Source organism: Euprymna scolopes, chromosome 27 (genome assembly GCF_053919585.1).
Source record: "Euprymna scolopes isolate OS-2025 chromosome 27, ASM5391958v1, whole genome shotgun sequence".
In the NCBI taxonomy this organism is placed as follows: Eukaryota; Metazoa; Mollusca; class Cephalopoda; order Sepiida; family Sepiolidae; genus Euprymna; species Euprymna scolopes.
The window spans coordinates 109,385,200-109,401,084 of NC_136508.1; the positions used below are offsets into that span (position 1 = coordinate 109,385,200).

General features: G+C 31.8%; 1 non-coding gene across 1 annotated transcript; it reads right to left on the reverse strand.

The window, feature by feature from the left end:
- Positions 1 to 2,810: 2,810 nt before the first annotated feature.
- LOC145249109 (U1 spliceosomal RNA) lies at positions 2,811 to 2,973 on the reverse strand. The gene has a single exon (XR_013863487.1). It is a non-coding gene; the product is annotated as a U1 spliceosomal RNA (small nuclear RNA).
- Between the last annotated feature and the right edge of the window lie 12,912 nt (positions 2,974 to 15,885).

Sequence of the window (15,885 nt, forward strand, 5' to 3'; positions counted from 1 at the left end):
TTGTAATTTTTATTCAACGAAAACTGCGATTCACTTCATGTTGGTATTATTAATATGTTGTTCAATAAAAAAATCTTTTTTCATATTTTCATCTTTGTTTTTCAAAACATTTTGTCTGAAGAAAAAATATAATTTCCTATCCTCGCATTGAATCTCTTATAAAGTCATAAAAAATGTAAAAAAAAAAAAAAAAAACTTGCGCAGCTTACAACTTTCATTGCATTTTCATGTTTTGTAATGTTAAAAATTAGATGTTGGTGCTATTAATATTATAAGCTTTGTTACAGTAAAAAAAAAAATCGCCTCGGATTAAAAGTTTCATCCTTGTGTTATTATTCATTCTCGGAAGCTTTTAAAGGTTAAAGACTGATTTCTTAATAACCTTGCCATACATTTACTTTTTAATTACGTAAAAAAAAAGTTGCCGAAATTTAGAATAAAAATATTTTCATCTAATGAAAATATCGTTGGTTGCTTTTCTCTTAATAGTTGTGTAAAGACTACATTTGGTAATGTTAATGTTATCAACTTTGCTACATTAAAAAAATTCGTCGCAGCTTTATTTTTGTTAATGTTTGAATTAAAAAATACAGCATTCTACATTATGAGATGAAAAATGAACGAATCTATTAGTAAACGAGAGTTGTCTCCCTCTGCAGACTGACAAATTGTAAAACGGTGTCAGTTTCTCATTTACAAACCTGGATAAGTTTTTCTGTTTTTTAAACTTATTTTTAAGCGTTTATTTATTTAGAAATCGAAAAAGTGGTTTAAAAAATGCATAAGAAATAAACGTTGACAAAGGCAATACAAGTTATTCTTATACCTGCCTGGATAAGATTTTTTTGTTTTAACTTATTTTGAAGCGTTTATTAAATTTGAAAATAATTACTGCCGAACCTTACGTTAGAACTAAACAAAAAAAAAAACGCTGACATGAGACAGTCATCTTTGGAGTCCCGATAATAGTTACAAATCGAAAAATCTAACAAAATACTGGTAGAAAGCCAGCTAATAACTGTCGCGTTGTCACTTAATGCAAAGGTGTGTTATGGTCAGTGATATTTTATGGTATGTTTTGTTTATTAAATTGTTACATGAAAATACAGAAAGATATTTCATGGTGTGTTTTGTTTATCAAATTGTTACATGAAAATACAGAATGATATTTTATGGTGTGTTTTGTTTATTAAATGGTTACATGAAAATACAGAATGATATTTTATGGTATGTTTTGTTTATTAAATTGTTACATGAAAATACAGAATGATATTTTATGGTGTGTTTTGTTAATTACATTGTTACATGAAAATACAGAATGATATTTTAAGGTGTGTTTTGTTTATTAAATTGTTACATGAAAATACAGCATGATATTTTATGGTGTGTTTTGTTTATCAAATTGTTACATGAAAATACAGAATGATATTTTATTGTGTGTTTTGTTTATTAAATTGGTACATGAAAATACAGAATGATATTTTATGGTGTGTTTTGTTTATTAAATTGGTACATGAAAATACAGAATGATATTTTATGGTGTGTTTTGTTTATTAAATTGTTACATGAAAATACAAAATGATATTTTATGGTGTGTTTTGTTTATTAAATTGGTACATGAAAATACAGAATGATATTTAATGGTGTGTTTTGTTTATTAAATTGGTACATGAAAATACAGAATGATATTTTATGGTGTGTTTTGTTTATTAAATTGTTACATGAAAATACAAAATGATATTTTATGGTGTGTTTTGTTTATTAAATTGTTACATGAAAATACAAAATGATATTTAATTGTGTGTTTTGTTTATTAAATTGTTACATGAAAATACAGAATGATATTTTATGGTGTGTTTTGTTTATTAAATTGTTACATGAAAATACAAAATGAAAAAAACTAAAAAAGCAAAAGTCAATTTTCCTCTGCCACAAAAATTTGAATCATCGAACAATTACATGTCATGTTGACCATTAACTAGTCATTAAATGGGTGATCATTTTGCAATAAATTTATATAGCAAAGTGATACCTTACTCTAAAATCTTAAATAATAATTATATTTTAAAAATTTCCTTGCTGATATTTTTAAGGTTATTGAAACGTATTGGCCAATTAAAGTAGATTTTGAATTTTGTAGTGATGGCCACTAAATGGGTGATCATTTTATGTAAACTTTATAGAAGAATATGATCACATTCTTAAATCTAAAATATTGGATAAAAGATTAATAATAATACTAGGATCAAGTAAAGAATAGATACCCTGCAGCAGGCGACGCCATCTGGCGGTGACCGGCGCACATTTCAACTAACACGGGTGATTCGACCTTGACATTAGCACAAGCACATGGCGTCGGTTGTTTGTAAACGCATCAAATAGCAAACATGCTCGAATATTCACCAGCAATTTTTTTTAAATATATTGACAAAACTTTTGAAGATTTAAAAGAAAAATATATATTTAAAAAACATTTTTTTTAATAAGTAACAAAACGAACGTATTTAAATAAAAGATATTTAAATAAATGGGTGTCTTTCTGTTACTTCAAACAAAATGTTTTGTAAATATATATTTTTTCTTTTAAAACTTCAAAAGTTTTGTAAATATATTTTAAAAAAATTGATAACATTTACATGCAAATTAGATACAATCAGAACGTGTAAATTGGAGTGGATAATAAACTGGCCGAGAGAAATGGCCCGTTTCTTGGTATTACAGAGACCGGTGATTAAGCAGAGGGAGTATAGACCTACGAGCGAGAGATTCTTGGAAGAAGTAGGAAGGGATTTCTGATTTTGATTGTATTATCGGGGTAAGCACGTATGCAGACCCCACACTTAGAAATAGCACGTCCGAGTCGTCCACATTTGGGACGATCGCAAAGGTCAACCCAACCGCAGTGCAATTGATGGGCCTCGCTCTGGGGGAACGACCTTAATGATCACCGTTACCCATACGTAAGGTAAGGGTATTTATTTGCTCCCCCACCGAGCAAATTAGGCACACAGCAAATTTTTAAAGTGAGGAGTGAAGGGGAAATAGGGACCAACTCCCCGGGGAGTAGGGGGTCTGGATAGTGACAATTGGTATGAAGGGTTTCCCCTACATTGATCAAGGTCTTATATGTGGGGTCGCCCCCACATATGGTCCTTGCTTGACACTTGTTGCCCAGGCCCCGAACGACCAGGGCCTTACCTATGTCAGGTAAGTATTATTTATTTGCTTCCCCACCGAGCAAATTAGGCACAAGGCCGATTTTTAAAGTGAGGAGTGAAGGGGTAATGGGGACCAACTACATTGACCAAGGTCTTATATGTGGTGTTACCCCCACATATGGTCTTTGCTGGTCTTTGCTTGACACCCGCTGCCCAGGCCCCGAAGGACGTGAAGCAGATGAGTATAATTTTTGTGTGGTGTCCACCACTGTTTTTATATATACTTACCACTAACATTAATAAAACACTAAAATACCTTCATAATATTCTCACCAATATCAGTATATCACAACTTTTTCATTCACTAATAATAATAATAATCCATAACAAATAATTTACTTTAATTTAAACTTACCAACATTTTTACAAAATACCTCAATTCTTAACGGAACTTACATTTTATTGTAATATTCAATGTCAAGGTCGTTTACATGTGAACAACATAAATTCATAATCTTTTCAATGAGAACAAATACAAACGAATGAAAACTTTTAGAATTCAAACCAAAGCACTAAACCAAACAACAACGTTTTTATGTAATTAAATCAAACAGTTTTGTATTTCATTAATTGGCACTTGTATAGTTTTACCAAGACATTAAAAAAACGAAAACATTGAAAAAAATAGAGTTATATTGTACGTACCCGTTATCGAATGAAGTTCTCCGAAAAAAAAAGTAATTTAATTTGATCAAGTACTTTTTTTTAGAGAGGCAAATCAAATTTGAATGAAATCGATCTATCGTCGTCATTTGGCTTTTTAGTGACACGCAAACGCAAATAATTATTACCAAAGGAGAAAACAAAAAAGATTTTAAAAAAGACACAAAAACTTTGTAAAATAACTGAAAAAAAAAAATTATCTAAGTATTTTTCTGCTCATGTTTTAAAATAAACTCGTCAAATTTTGACAAACTGTAAGTTATCTCCCTCTGGTGCTCCCTTCTCCTAAGTGAAAAAAAGATGGCCGCTACGCGATCGATCTCAGTAAAATTTGATTTTCCTCGGTAAAAAATTTAAAAACTGCTTGATCACATTTAGTGATTATGTTTGCATGAAAACTTTATTCCGTAACGAGTACGTAAAATAAAATTTTTTTTCAATATTTTCATTTTTTGATGTATTGATTAAACTGTACAAGTACCAATTAATTATATCAAATCACGGATGAAACAAAAATAAATAAAAAAAATTACGATCTAAAGGGTTATTCTCCCTTACATGAGAAGTAATTTAAAAAATGCCAACAGACGCTATATTTTTTTTTATATATATGATATCCTTATGAAATGGTTTTTGTCGTCGTCGTCGTCGTCGTCGTCGTCGTCGTCGTCGTCGTCGTCGTCGTCGTCGAGGTTATCGATAATATAGCATAGTTACTGGCTTTGGTAAGACGGTTATTTTAGGCAAATCACACTGATAATTAATATAAATGATATAAAATATGTTTTTAAAAGTTGTATTTGTGACGACAGAAGGAAAACAGGTATATAAACATCGTGCACACATATTAATATAATTTATTATTTTTAATGTAATATGAAAAAAAAATTATTCTGATAATTTACTAATGCTCTCTCAGAAATAAATAAAAATAACCAAATTTTCATGTGTAATTATTTTATTCGCTATATTCATGTATTTTGTAAAAATACATTTCATTCCCTTTTATTTTTTAGAAACAAATATTTTCCCGGTACGCCACTTACAGACTTATAAAAACGTTAGTTTCCTTTAAGAATTAAAAATCGAATTTATACCCATTGCATGAGTTGAAATTAAAAAAAAAGACGTGTTTTTGGAATTTTAACAAAAACATAACAAAACAAACAACAATGTTTTTTCACATGTAATTTTATGTTTATTCGTTTGACAAAAAGTTAAAAATAAACTTTTTTTTCTAAATTTTTGATTTTGCTACATCACTTAATACATAACATTTTGCGTAGCAAAAGAATTACCAGGAGAATAGCAACTACTAGATACATCAACAGTATTTTGTAAATAAAATATCAAAGAAAATGAAAGCTTGGGAAAATAGCAAGCACAATTGTAAATAAAATATAAAAGATTTGATTAAATGAGAAAAAAAGTTTTTTTCTGGGGAAGGAACTATTGGAGTAAAAGGCTTTCTTGCACCTAGGGATCTCTACTGTAAAGGGATGAGAATTAGTAGCTTGTCGGGTTGTCGGGGGTAGTTACGTCGGGGAGGTACAAGTGTTTGCAGTTTGTCAGAACATTCACCATTAAAGTATTTGTAGAAAAGGCAGAGGGATGCAACATCTCGTCGATGGGACAGAGGCTGAAGCCTAGATGACAGTTCAGGACCTATCAGGTTGGCGACTCTCTTTTGAACTCTGTTCAAGAGCGAGAGACAAGCAGCAGATGCACCAGCCCAGATGTGACAACAGTACTCCATACATGGGCGAATGGTTGTCTTATAGAGGTATAGGATACTGTCAGGCGTAAGTAGTTTTCTAGCACGGTAGAGGGAGCCAACCTTCCTTGTAGCAGCCTTGGCAATGCTCTCAATGTATCTATTCCAGTTTATATTCCCTGTAAACGTTAGGCCGAGAAGTTTAAAAGAAGTACTTTCGGGCAATGTGTTCTTGGCCATTACTATTGGTGATAGAGAAGGTTTCTTGTAGTTATTGAAGGAAACAAGCTTAGTCTTAGCAGCATTGAATGTGGCCAACCATTTTTGTCCCCATTCCCCTACGGATTGGAGGTCATCCTCTAGAGTGTCTGCTATTTCCTTGGATATGTGTTCATTTGTTTTCCCCTCATATCTGTTATAGAGAGTAGTGTCATCGGTAAATATACCCATCTCCGAAACAATTTTATCAGGTAAGTCATTTATGAATATCAGGAATAATAGAGGTCCAAGGATAGACCCCTGAGGTACTCCCGCATTTATGTCATACTGTTTGGATGTACGACCGTCGAGGACAACTTTGATTTTTCTATTACTTAAGAAGGATTTAATTACATTATGAATTCTTCCAGTGATTCTATATGATCTAATTTTCCTTAGAAGACCATCGTGCCATACCCTGTCAAAAGCCTTAGATATATCAAGGGCTACCGCTCTACCCTCCTCTGTTTTATCTAATGAACGGTATATACGTTCAGAAACTACAGTATCTGCTGTTGAACGGGCTTGCCTGAATCCATATTGTTTGTCAGTCAGGAGTTTAGCAGCTGTTAGGTGCTGGACTAGGGCTTGATTAACTAAGGACTCAAATATTTTGGCTAATGGGGCGATAATTTAGTGGGTCAGTTCTTTCACCAGAATTCTTGAAGACTGGTACCACAGAGGCGGTTTTCCAGCAGTCGGGAAAACAAGATTCGTTAAGGCATTTATTGTAAAGTTTGGACAGAACTGGAGCAACCTCGGCAGAGCATTTTTTTAATAGCACAGCCGGGATGAGATCTGGTCCACATGCTTTTGAGGTGTCTAGGTTTTTTATAATAGCATGTACCTGAGAAGGAGTGATTTTTAAATCGTCTAGTGTGGCGTCTGTTCGCAGAGGAAAATCAGGGAGTGAGTGGTGTACCGAGTTCAGTGTGGAGTTTGCGGCAAACCGACTGGCAAGCAGATTAGCCTTGTCAGTTGCCGTGCAAGCAACCTCATGATTGTTTGATAGTGGGGGAATAGTTGACTGTCCATTATTTACTACGCTGTTGTAGATTTTCCAAAAATCCCGGGTTCCTAATTTCTGTGCTTCGATGCGCTTTCTGGTGGTTTCAGAGTAATCTGTCTCAGCTGTCTCTATCACTCTCTTACCATTATTTCTAGCTTTTATAAACTTCTGTTTATTTGAGCTGGACTTATGTCGGTTGAATCTGCGGAACGCATGCTGCGTTTGACAAATGGCAGCTGCACAAGCAGAAGTAAACCATTGGGGAGAGTGGGGCTTGCTATAGAATTTCCGTGCGGGAACATGTGCTTCAATAGCAGTTTTGAACCATTCAGTTGTCTCATTTGCACACTGTTCCGCTGGAAGAGTAAAAATATTTTGCCATGGGGCATCTCTGATGAGTTCCCTGGTTGCTTCCCAATCAGCCTTTTTGTAATACCTCGTTGTTTTGAGTAGTGGGTCTTCAGTTTTAGGGCGAGAATTTAGGCTGATTTCTACCATTATCATAGCGTGATCAGCATTCCGGAGTATGTTGTGGGCATTTGTTGTACAGTCATTGGGAACCGTTGTCAGAAAGAGATCTAGAAGTGAGGCATGTTGATCTTGCTGGTCTGGGAAACGTGTCGGAAATGTAACCAACTGAGATAGGGAATGGGATATAGAGAAGCTATGTGTTGCGCTACCAGCTACGTCTGTGTGATTAGAGAATCCTAGCCAGTTACTGTGGTGGACATTGAAGTCACCAAATACATGTATTTGTGCGCTAGTATCGAGGGAGAGTGCTATATCTATGCTGTTTGAGACTTTGTTTATTAGGGTACAGTCTTGGTTTGAGGGAGAGCGGTAGAGAAAATACAAGTAGCTAATATTGTGTTGCATATTTAGTCTGAAGCACATAAAGGCCTGGTCCTCTGATTCTAGTTTTATTTCTCTAGTCAGGGGGAGGGTGTTACGAATATAGACTCCAAGTTTATAGAATTATAATTTTACAAGAATATTAAAGTAATTCTCAGTTAAGAAATGTTCGTTTAGAAAAGTTCGCGTTTTACTAGACAATGTTTAATAAGCCTAAACAATGGCGAGAGATTGTGGTGTGTACTGTAGCCGTGTGTACATAGTTAAAAAAAGACGTACTTTTGGAATTTTAACAAAAACATAACAAAACTAACAACAATGTTTTTCACATGTAATTTTATGTTTATTCGTTTGACAAAAATGTAAAAATAAACTTTTTTTTTCTATATTTTTGATTTTTGCTACATCACTTAATACATGACATTTTGCGTACCAAAAGAATTAGCGGGAGAATAGCAACTACTAGATACATCAACACTATTTTGTAAATAAAATATCAAGTAAAATGAAAGCTTGGGAAAATAGCAAGCACAATTGTAGATAAAATATATAAAACATGATTAAATGAGAAAAAAGGTTTATAGAATTATAATTTTACAAGAATATTAAAGTAATTCTCAGTTAAGAAATGTTCGTTTAGAAAAGTTCGCGTTTTACTAGAGAATGTTTAATAAGCATAGGCGATGGCAAGAGATAGTGTTGTGTGTTCTGTGTGTACATATATCAATCTGTGTGTATATATACCGTGTGTAAAGATATATGTGTGTGTTTATACCGTGTGTCACATATCAGTGTGTGTGTATATACCGCGTGTACATATATCAGTGTGTGTGTATACTGCGTGTACATATATCAATGTGTGTATACTGTGTATACATATATTAGCGCGTGTGTATATACCGTGTGTACATATATGAGTGTGTGTATATATACCGTGTGTACATATGCCGTGTATACATATATCAATGTATGTGTATATATACAGTGTGTGTAAATACCGTGTGTACATATATCAGTGTGTGTATATACCGTGTGTACATATATCAATGTATGTGTGTATACAGTGTGTACATATATCAGTGTGTGTGTGTATATACCGTGTGTACATGTATCAGTGCATGTGTATACACACACAAATATATCATTGTGTGTGTGTGTATGTATACCGTGTGTACAATTATCAGCGTGTATGTATATACCGTGTGTACATCTCAGAGTGTATATCGGGATGAAAGATAACGGTGATACATTTATAACGGGAATGCCATTTATATTCTGGGAAACACATTTATAACGGATGCTGAGAAACATTAAAACTGAGGGAGAATTTAAAATTTAAATAAAAAATTACTTTTTTATTTAAATTTTAAATTCTAATTTTAATTTTGTAGCTTTGTAAATTTGGATTTGAATTGTATTTTTATATTTTCAATTTATTTCAATTTAAAACCATTAGAAAAAAAAGGAATACAATAATATTGAGGTTAATATAGTAGAAATATCCCTTAGGTTAGATTTAAATGCATTTCTATATAATTAAATTAAAATTTGATTAGACATTGAGAAAAAATTTTAATTTAAAAATTAATATTAGAATTCATATTAAAGGCATTTTTTAAAACAAAACATGGAATTGTACTTTAAATTGAATAAAATTGCCGCATCCAAGAAATATGGGGAGGATTATTTCACGAAACGAGAGTTAAACGTGAACTCCTTATGTATATATGAGTTTCTACTTCTGGTTATAAAAGAGATGAAGAGATCTTGATACGCGTATCTTGAACGGTCCCTAATTCTCAGGTTTGAAACCGACGGTACTGCTGAATTATCTCATCCGAACCAACTATAAACAAACACACACACACATACACACACACACACACACACAATATATATATATATATATATATATATATATATATATATATATATATATATATATATATATATATATGTTTTATTTTTTTTATTACAGTTTTATCTGTTTGGTTACATATGTTTAGGATATTGGACCGTGTTTACGATTTAACAGCCCCGTCAGACCTTACAGAAATGGTTGGTTAGTATTAGGAAGAATTGTTTTTAGGAGGAATACGAAAAAAAGAGTGGGGTTGGGGTAGGAGATAATAGAGGGAGGAGGCGGGTAATGACAATATTTCAGTTTTGAAGTTTAAAGTATATTATGTTGTATTGTGTGTGTGGGGGTAGCAGATTCAGGTAGGCTTGGGTGGAGATATGTGAGTGGAAGGGGAAGAGAGGATGGTAAAGAGATAAGGAAAGAGAGGGGGTAATGAGAGGAGGGGGGAAGTGTTTCAATTTTTGGGTTTTTAAATTTTGACTACTTTTTTTCCCTGTTCGATAAGGTATATTAATTAGATGATAGGGAGAGAGCGAGAGAGGGAGAGAGATAGATGGGAGGAAACGGAGGGAGACGGAGAGGGAGAGGGAAGGGGGTTGGTACGGCTGTCATTTTTTGCAGTTCCAGAGTTACGTGGTCGTTGTTAATTTAATAGTGGGTTGTTTTTAAATAGTTAAGAGTTAATACAGACGTTGACGCACGCATAAGAGCGTATAATACATTTACATACATATTACAGACCAATGTGTAGACAGATAGGCACATACATATAAAAACAATGCCTATGCAGATGTACATGGGTCTACATGCAGACATATACACACATACACGCAACTCTCGTACACATATATATACTCGCATATATATACAGATATAAGTACATGCTCACACATACATAAACATACACCCACCCACCCGAGTAAATATACGTTGATATACAGATCTCTAGTAAGAAGTAGATGCATACATAAATATACATACAAGTACACACATACGCACGGGCTCATACACACGTATACATAATTACCTAAAAATATATATTTATAAAATATAAATATGTATACCCATATAGGTACATATATATATATATATATATATATATATATATATATATATATATATATATATATATATATACACATATACACAAATATATGCATATCCACACATGCACATATATACATACGCATACCGGCATGTATACATCTATGCCTAGTAAATAAAGTAAAGTTAGGATAAATAAATAATAATAAATAAATAAGTCCGTTCATGGTTTAATTTAGTTAAGTTATTTTAGTTAATACTGCGCGGGTTATATAATATATATAAGCATATACAAGTATACACATTCATAAAAATACAAACATACATACACATACATACATATATACATATATACACAGAGATGCGTGTATTTATGCTGAGTAAGTAAGGTAAAGTTAGGGTAGATAAATGAATGAGTAGATAAAGGATAAATAAGTGGGTGTAGATAATGCAAGGTTAGGTGGACATGTTGAAGTTATGTTCGAAATGAATGTTGTTGATTTAATTTTTATGGGTCTGTATTGATTTGCTTTGCTTATTGGATGGGGATTATTTTATAGTCTCTATGAAAAAAATGGGGTATAAAGGTTTAAAAATTATTAGGTTCATATACATAGAGGGCGGCTCCTAACATGTTGCCTTGGGCAGTGGCTATGTTTAACTTTATTTTCAGTGTGAAGTGGGTATAGGCATACAGACACATATATGTATATAAATCCAGGCATAGCTACATCTGTACATATATGCTCACTCATGTGCATATACATAGACACACATATACATATAGTCACAAAGGCCATCAGATGCATGCCTACAAATACACTTGTACAGAGACATAGACACACAAATATATATCCAGGCATACATATAGAGAGGCGAGCTCCGTGGATAATTCGTAGATATTACAATTTATAGATGATATAAAAAGTTTTAAGAAGTTGTGAAGCGAGCAAGCGCTTGTTTGAAAGAAGCCTTTCGTGGACATCGAGGAAAAGCGAACATACATACATACATACATACATACATTTTCGCTTATATATATATATATATATATATATATATATATAATTTAAAGGAGATTAGAATAATAGTCTACAGAGCTAAGTGTATTTTAATGTAATAGTGAAATTACTAGTTTAATTAAAATACAGGAAATGCTCGTTGTAATTTAGATATATAATAAGCTCGATAGTTAAATGTCCTAGAGCTAATTCAATATTAAGTAATGTGATTTATAATTTAAAAGTTTTAAAATTTTTTAAATTTAACAATCAAAATTTAATTAAATTAAAAATCAGTTTCATAAGAAGGAACAACAACAAAGTCAATTATCTGTACGATCGTTTCGGAAATCCGTGCTTTTTATTTGTGGTATACATGAAGTCACGTAGAATAATTATACATAGTTTTTTTGGTAAGCACGGTCTCCTCATCAGCAAATTTAGGAGGATTTCTATTGAATTGAAAAGACACCAAAAATAAACCTAGCATTAAAAGTAAGGCAGATGAATCTGAAAAATTGAAGTAAAAGGTTTGGATATAAAATTTATAAGAAAATTAATAAGAAAATTTGTATAGGTTAGAGATAGAAATGAGTAGAAAAAATATATATATTTTTGAATTTACATAATAAATTTGATTTAAAAATATATAGATATATAATTACCTTTTGGTTTTTCTTTTTTTGAAATCAGGAACTGTATTTAAAGTAGTCATTTAGATGTTTGCTATAGCTTTTTATTTTATTGAATGATGAATTTTAAAAGGGCGACGCTCGTGCAGTAAATTGTTTCCGTTAGCGTATTTTGATTTAGAGACGCTACAGTTAATATCTATAGAGAGAGAGTTTTTTTTTTTTTTTTTTTTTGCAAGTTTTTAAGGGGAGATAATTGTCATGGCTTTATTTATTATTTGATTTACGAGTCTAAGGGCGATAATTGGTTTAACTTAATTTATTAAAAAAAAAATCTATTTTTACTAATGAGTAATTTTTAATAATTTAAGGTGGTTTATATTTATTAAATTTAAACCAACGTTTATGATTACATGATAGAAGCTCGTGTCTTGAATTTACTAGTTTGGTTGTGCTTTTTATATCTTCATATTTTAAAATTTTTAGGGTTTCTTTTGTACATAATGTACAAAATTTATCTCCTGGTTTATATGATTTGCAAGTCTCAATTATTTGCCATTTTAAGTTGAAAGAAATATTGCTATTTTTTAGTTGCCAAATATAGTTGGATAGAGTAGTTTGGTTTGATAGAGAGTTATTTTTAAAAGAATGTTTGTGCGTTGAAATTCTATGTTTTATTGGGCCAGATGTGGAACCAATATATATTACCTCTTGATTATTATGATTATTTTCCGTTAGGTCTATTGTTGGATTATAATGTGGTGGGTTGGTTAATAATTGATCGGTAGATTGATTTAAGTTGGTGTTATTATTTAATCTGGTAGTTAAGTTATGGCTGTTGATAGGTTCTTGTATATTTGGAGTTTGTGATACTGTGCAGCTATAGATAACATTTTTAATTTTACATGAGCCTTGTAGGGGACATTTATTTTTTCTTCTACAGTTACAGTCCGATGTATTTTGTATAGTTGCATTTTGTAGTTTATTAATTTTATTATTATTAGAGCTAATTATTTTCTGATGAATGTTAGGCATAGTAGAGTAAGAGACTTTAATTGTGTTCTTATTGAAAATCTTATTATATCTATGGGGGGCTTTAAAGTTCTTATCTAATATTTTAAAAAATTCTCTAGCTATGTTTGTTTCTAGGTTTTTGGAATACGGGGGGTTGAACCATAGGATCTCCTTGTGTCTATTCTTACGTTTGCGGGTTTTAGTTTGTTGTTTATTTATATTATTATCTAATATTTGTAGTTTGGTTTTATCTTTTTTTGTCTCCTGGTTATTTTTCTTAACTCGTATACGGGAAGACATTGCCATATTATATGTTATTACGCTCTTAATAGGTTTATTTTTAATGCAGTTTATGTTTCTATCATTTTCATTTATGAATTTAATTTGTGAATTATATCCAGAGTTTTTAAGGGCTTCATTATAGTATTTTTCATTTTTGGTAAATATTGATTTAGTAGAAGACAGTCTAGAAATTCTTAGAGCGATATTGGGAACTATTGATTTTAATATTGATTTAGGGTGGTTTGATTGATTGTGGACATATAGAAGTGATTGGTTAGGTTTATGGTATGGTTCAAAGGTAGAATTTTCAAGATTTAAGGTTATGTCTAAGAAATTAACAATTTTTTTATTAGGGTCGATTTTTTTTTTTTTTAGTGTCCATAATTTTTAAATAATTTATGTAGAGCTTTAATTGCATTTTCATAATTTTTATTAGTAGAATTCGTTATGAAAAGTGCATCATCTCTATATAGCCCTCCTTCAAGTTTGAATTGTTTATGGAGTATACAATGTATTTCATTTAAAAGGAAAAGGCCAACTAGATCAGTGACCTGAGTCGAGTCCGTCGATCCCATTAAAATGTTGAAGTGGTTAGGGGTATTTTTCCTGGTCCAATATTTATTATAAAATGTTATTAAAGACTGTCTAGCTATAAGTATTAGTTTAGTTTCGTCTTGAGTTATATTAGTTAATTTTCGTGCCATTAATAGAGATTTATTAAGTAGGATAGGTGATATAGATTGGTAATATGATTCAATGTCAAAAGAAAGAAATTTAATATTATTTTTATTTTGAATATTAGAAAACCAGTCGATTACTTGGTTTGAAGATTGCCATAGTGGGTATTTTATTATGGATTTAATTTTGGGGATAATTCTATCTAATATGTTTTTACTAACCAGTCCTATATCTGATTTCGAGGGGCAAATGAGTCTAATAGTAGGGTTGATATTGAAGCTGTGTTTGTGGTCTTTTAAAGTAAATCTCGGGGTACCTGGTACCGTTATTTCTGTGTATTTATCTATTTTAAGTTTAGTTAAAATGTTTTTTGCATCATTATTTATTTTATTTAGTGCTGATTTATCAGTAGTTTTATAATTTTTATTAAGTTCTTTATATATTAGATTTTTATATTGTATATAGTCCATTGTGTAGAAATTTCCATGACGAGATCAGTTCTACGCATGCGTCAGACGACGTCATAACCTGATTTAGTTTAAATATGTGAAGAACTGAGACAATTTCATTTACGTCGTGTTAGGTCAGTTGGTTAGAGCGTTGGGTCATTATCTAAAGATTTTGGCTTTGAATCGTGGTGTGAGATGTCTTCTTTTTTTCTCGATATTTTAAATTTTAATATTGAAGCAGGGTTATTTAAGCCATTTTTCACGTAACGTCTGTTTTTCTGTTGTTTTTTTTTACTTCGCTTATTCTTAGGTTTCATTAACACCCCCCACCCCGACCGACCAGACACACTTAAAAAAACCCGGGTACCCACCGATTTATTTTTAAATTTTAATATCGAAACAGGCTTATTTAACCATTTTTCACGTTTTTTGGTTTTTTATTTTTCAGATATTTTAAAGCAGTTTTAACGTTCATTTTTCTGTTTTCTTTTTTGTTTTTTTCGATTTTAACATTTAACATCGTTCGTTTGCCTTACGTTATTTTTTTGTGTTTTTTTTCGATGTTTTGATTACCCCCACCCCCACCCCGGGCACCCCCGCTTTATTTTTCAGATAAGTTTTAACGTTCGTTTTTCTGTTTTCTTTTTTACTTTGCTTATTCTTAGGGTTTCATTAACACCCACAACCCCTACCGACCACACCCACCTCTAAAATACGACAACACCGGGTACCCCCCGCTAGTATAATATAAAGCTGATGTGTGTGTGTGTGTGTGTGTGTGTGTGTGTGTGTGTGTGTGTGTGTGTGTGTGTGTGTGTGTGTGTGTGTGGTCACGAAGAGGCTCCTATATGGTTGACTATTTTAAAAAACTGATTACATATAATAATAGAAGATGTATCGAGACACAGGATTGGGTATGTTTGATCTGGCAGAACGGTGGTTCATTAAAATTGTGGGGTCTGCGTTCGGGCCTTGTCCACAATATATGGAAATAAAAATTTAAAAATTAAAAAAAAACAACGTTTACAAGTGTTTTTGATATAGATGTACATAAGAATACTTTGATAAGTATGTTTTAACTTAAATATGGATGGTATAATAAAATTGTTGGATCTGCGTTCGCGCCTGGCCTCCATAGAATGTAAATAGGCACAAACTGCAATAAAGACTTTCCATATCTATCTGCGTAAGTATTCTTTGATAATAATGT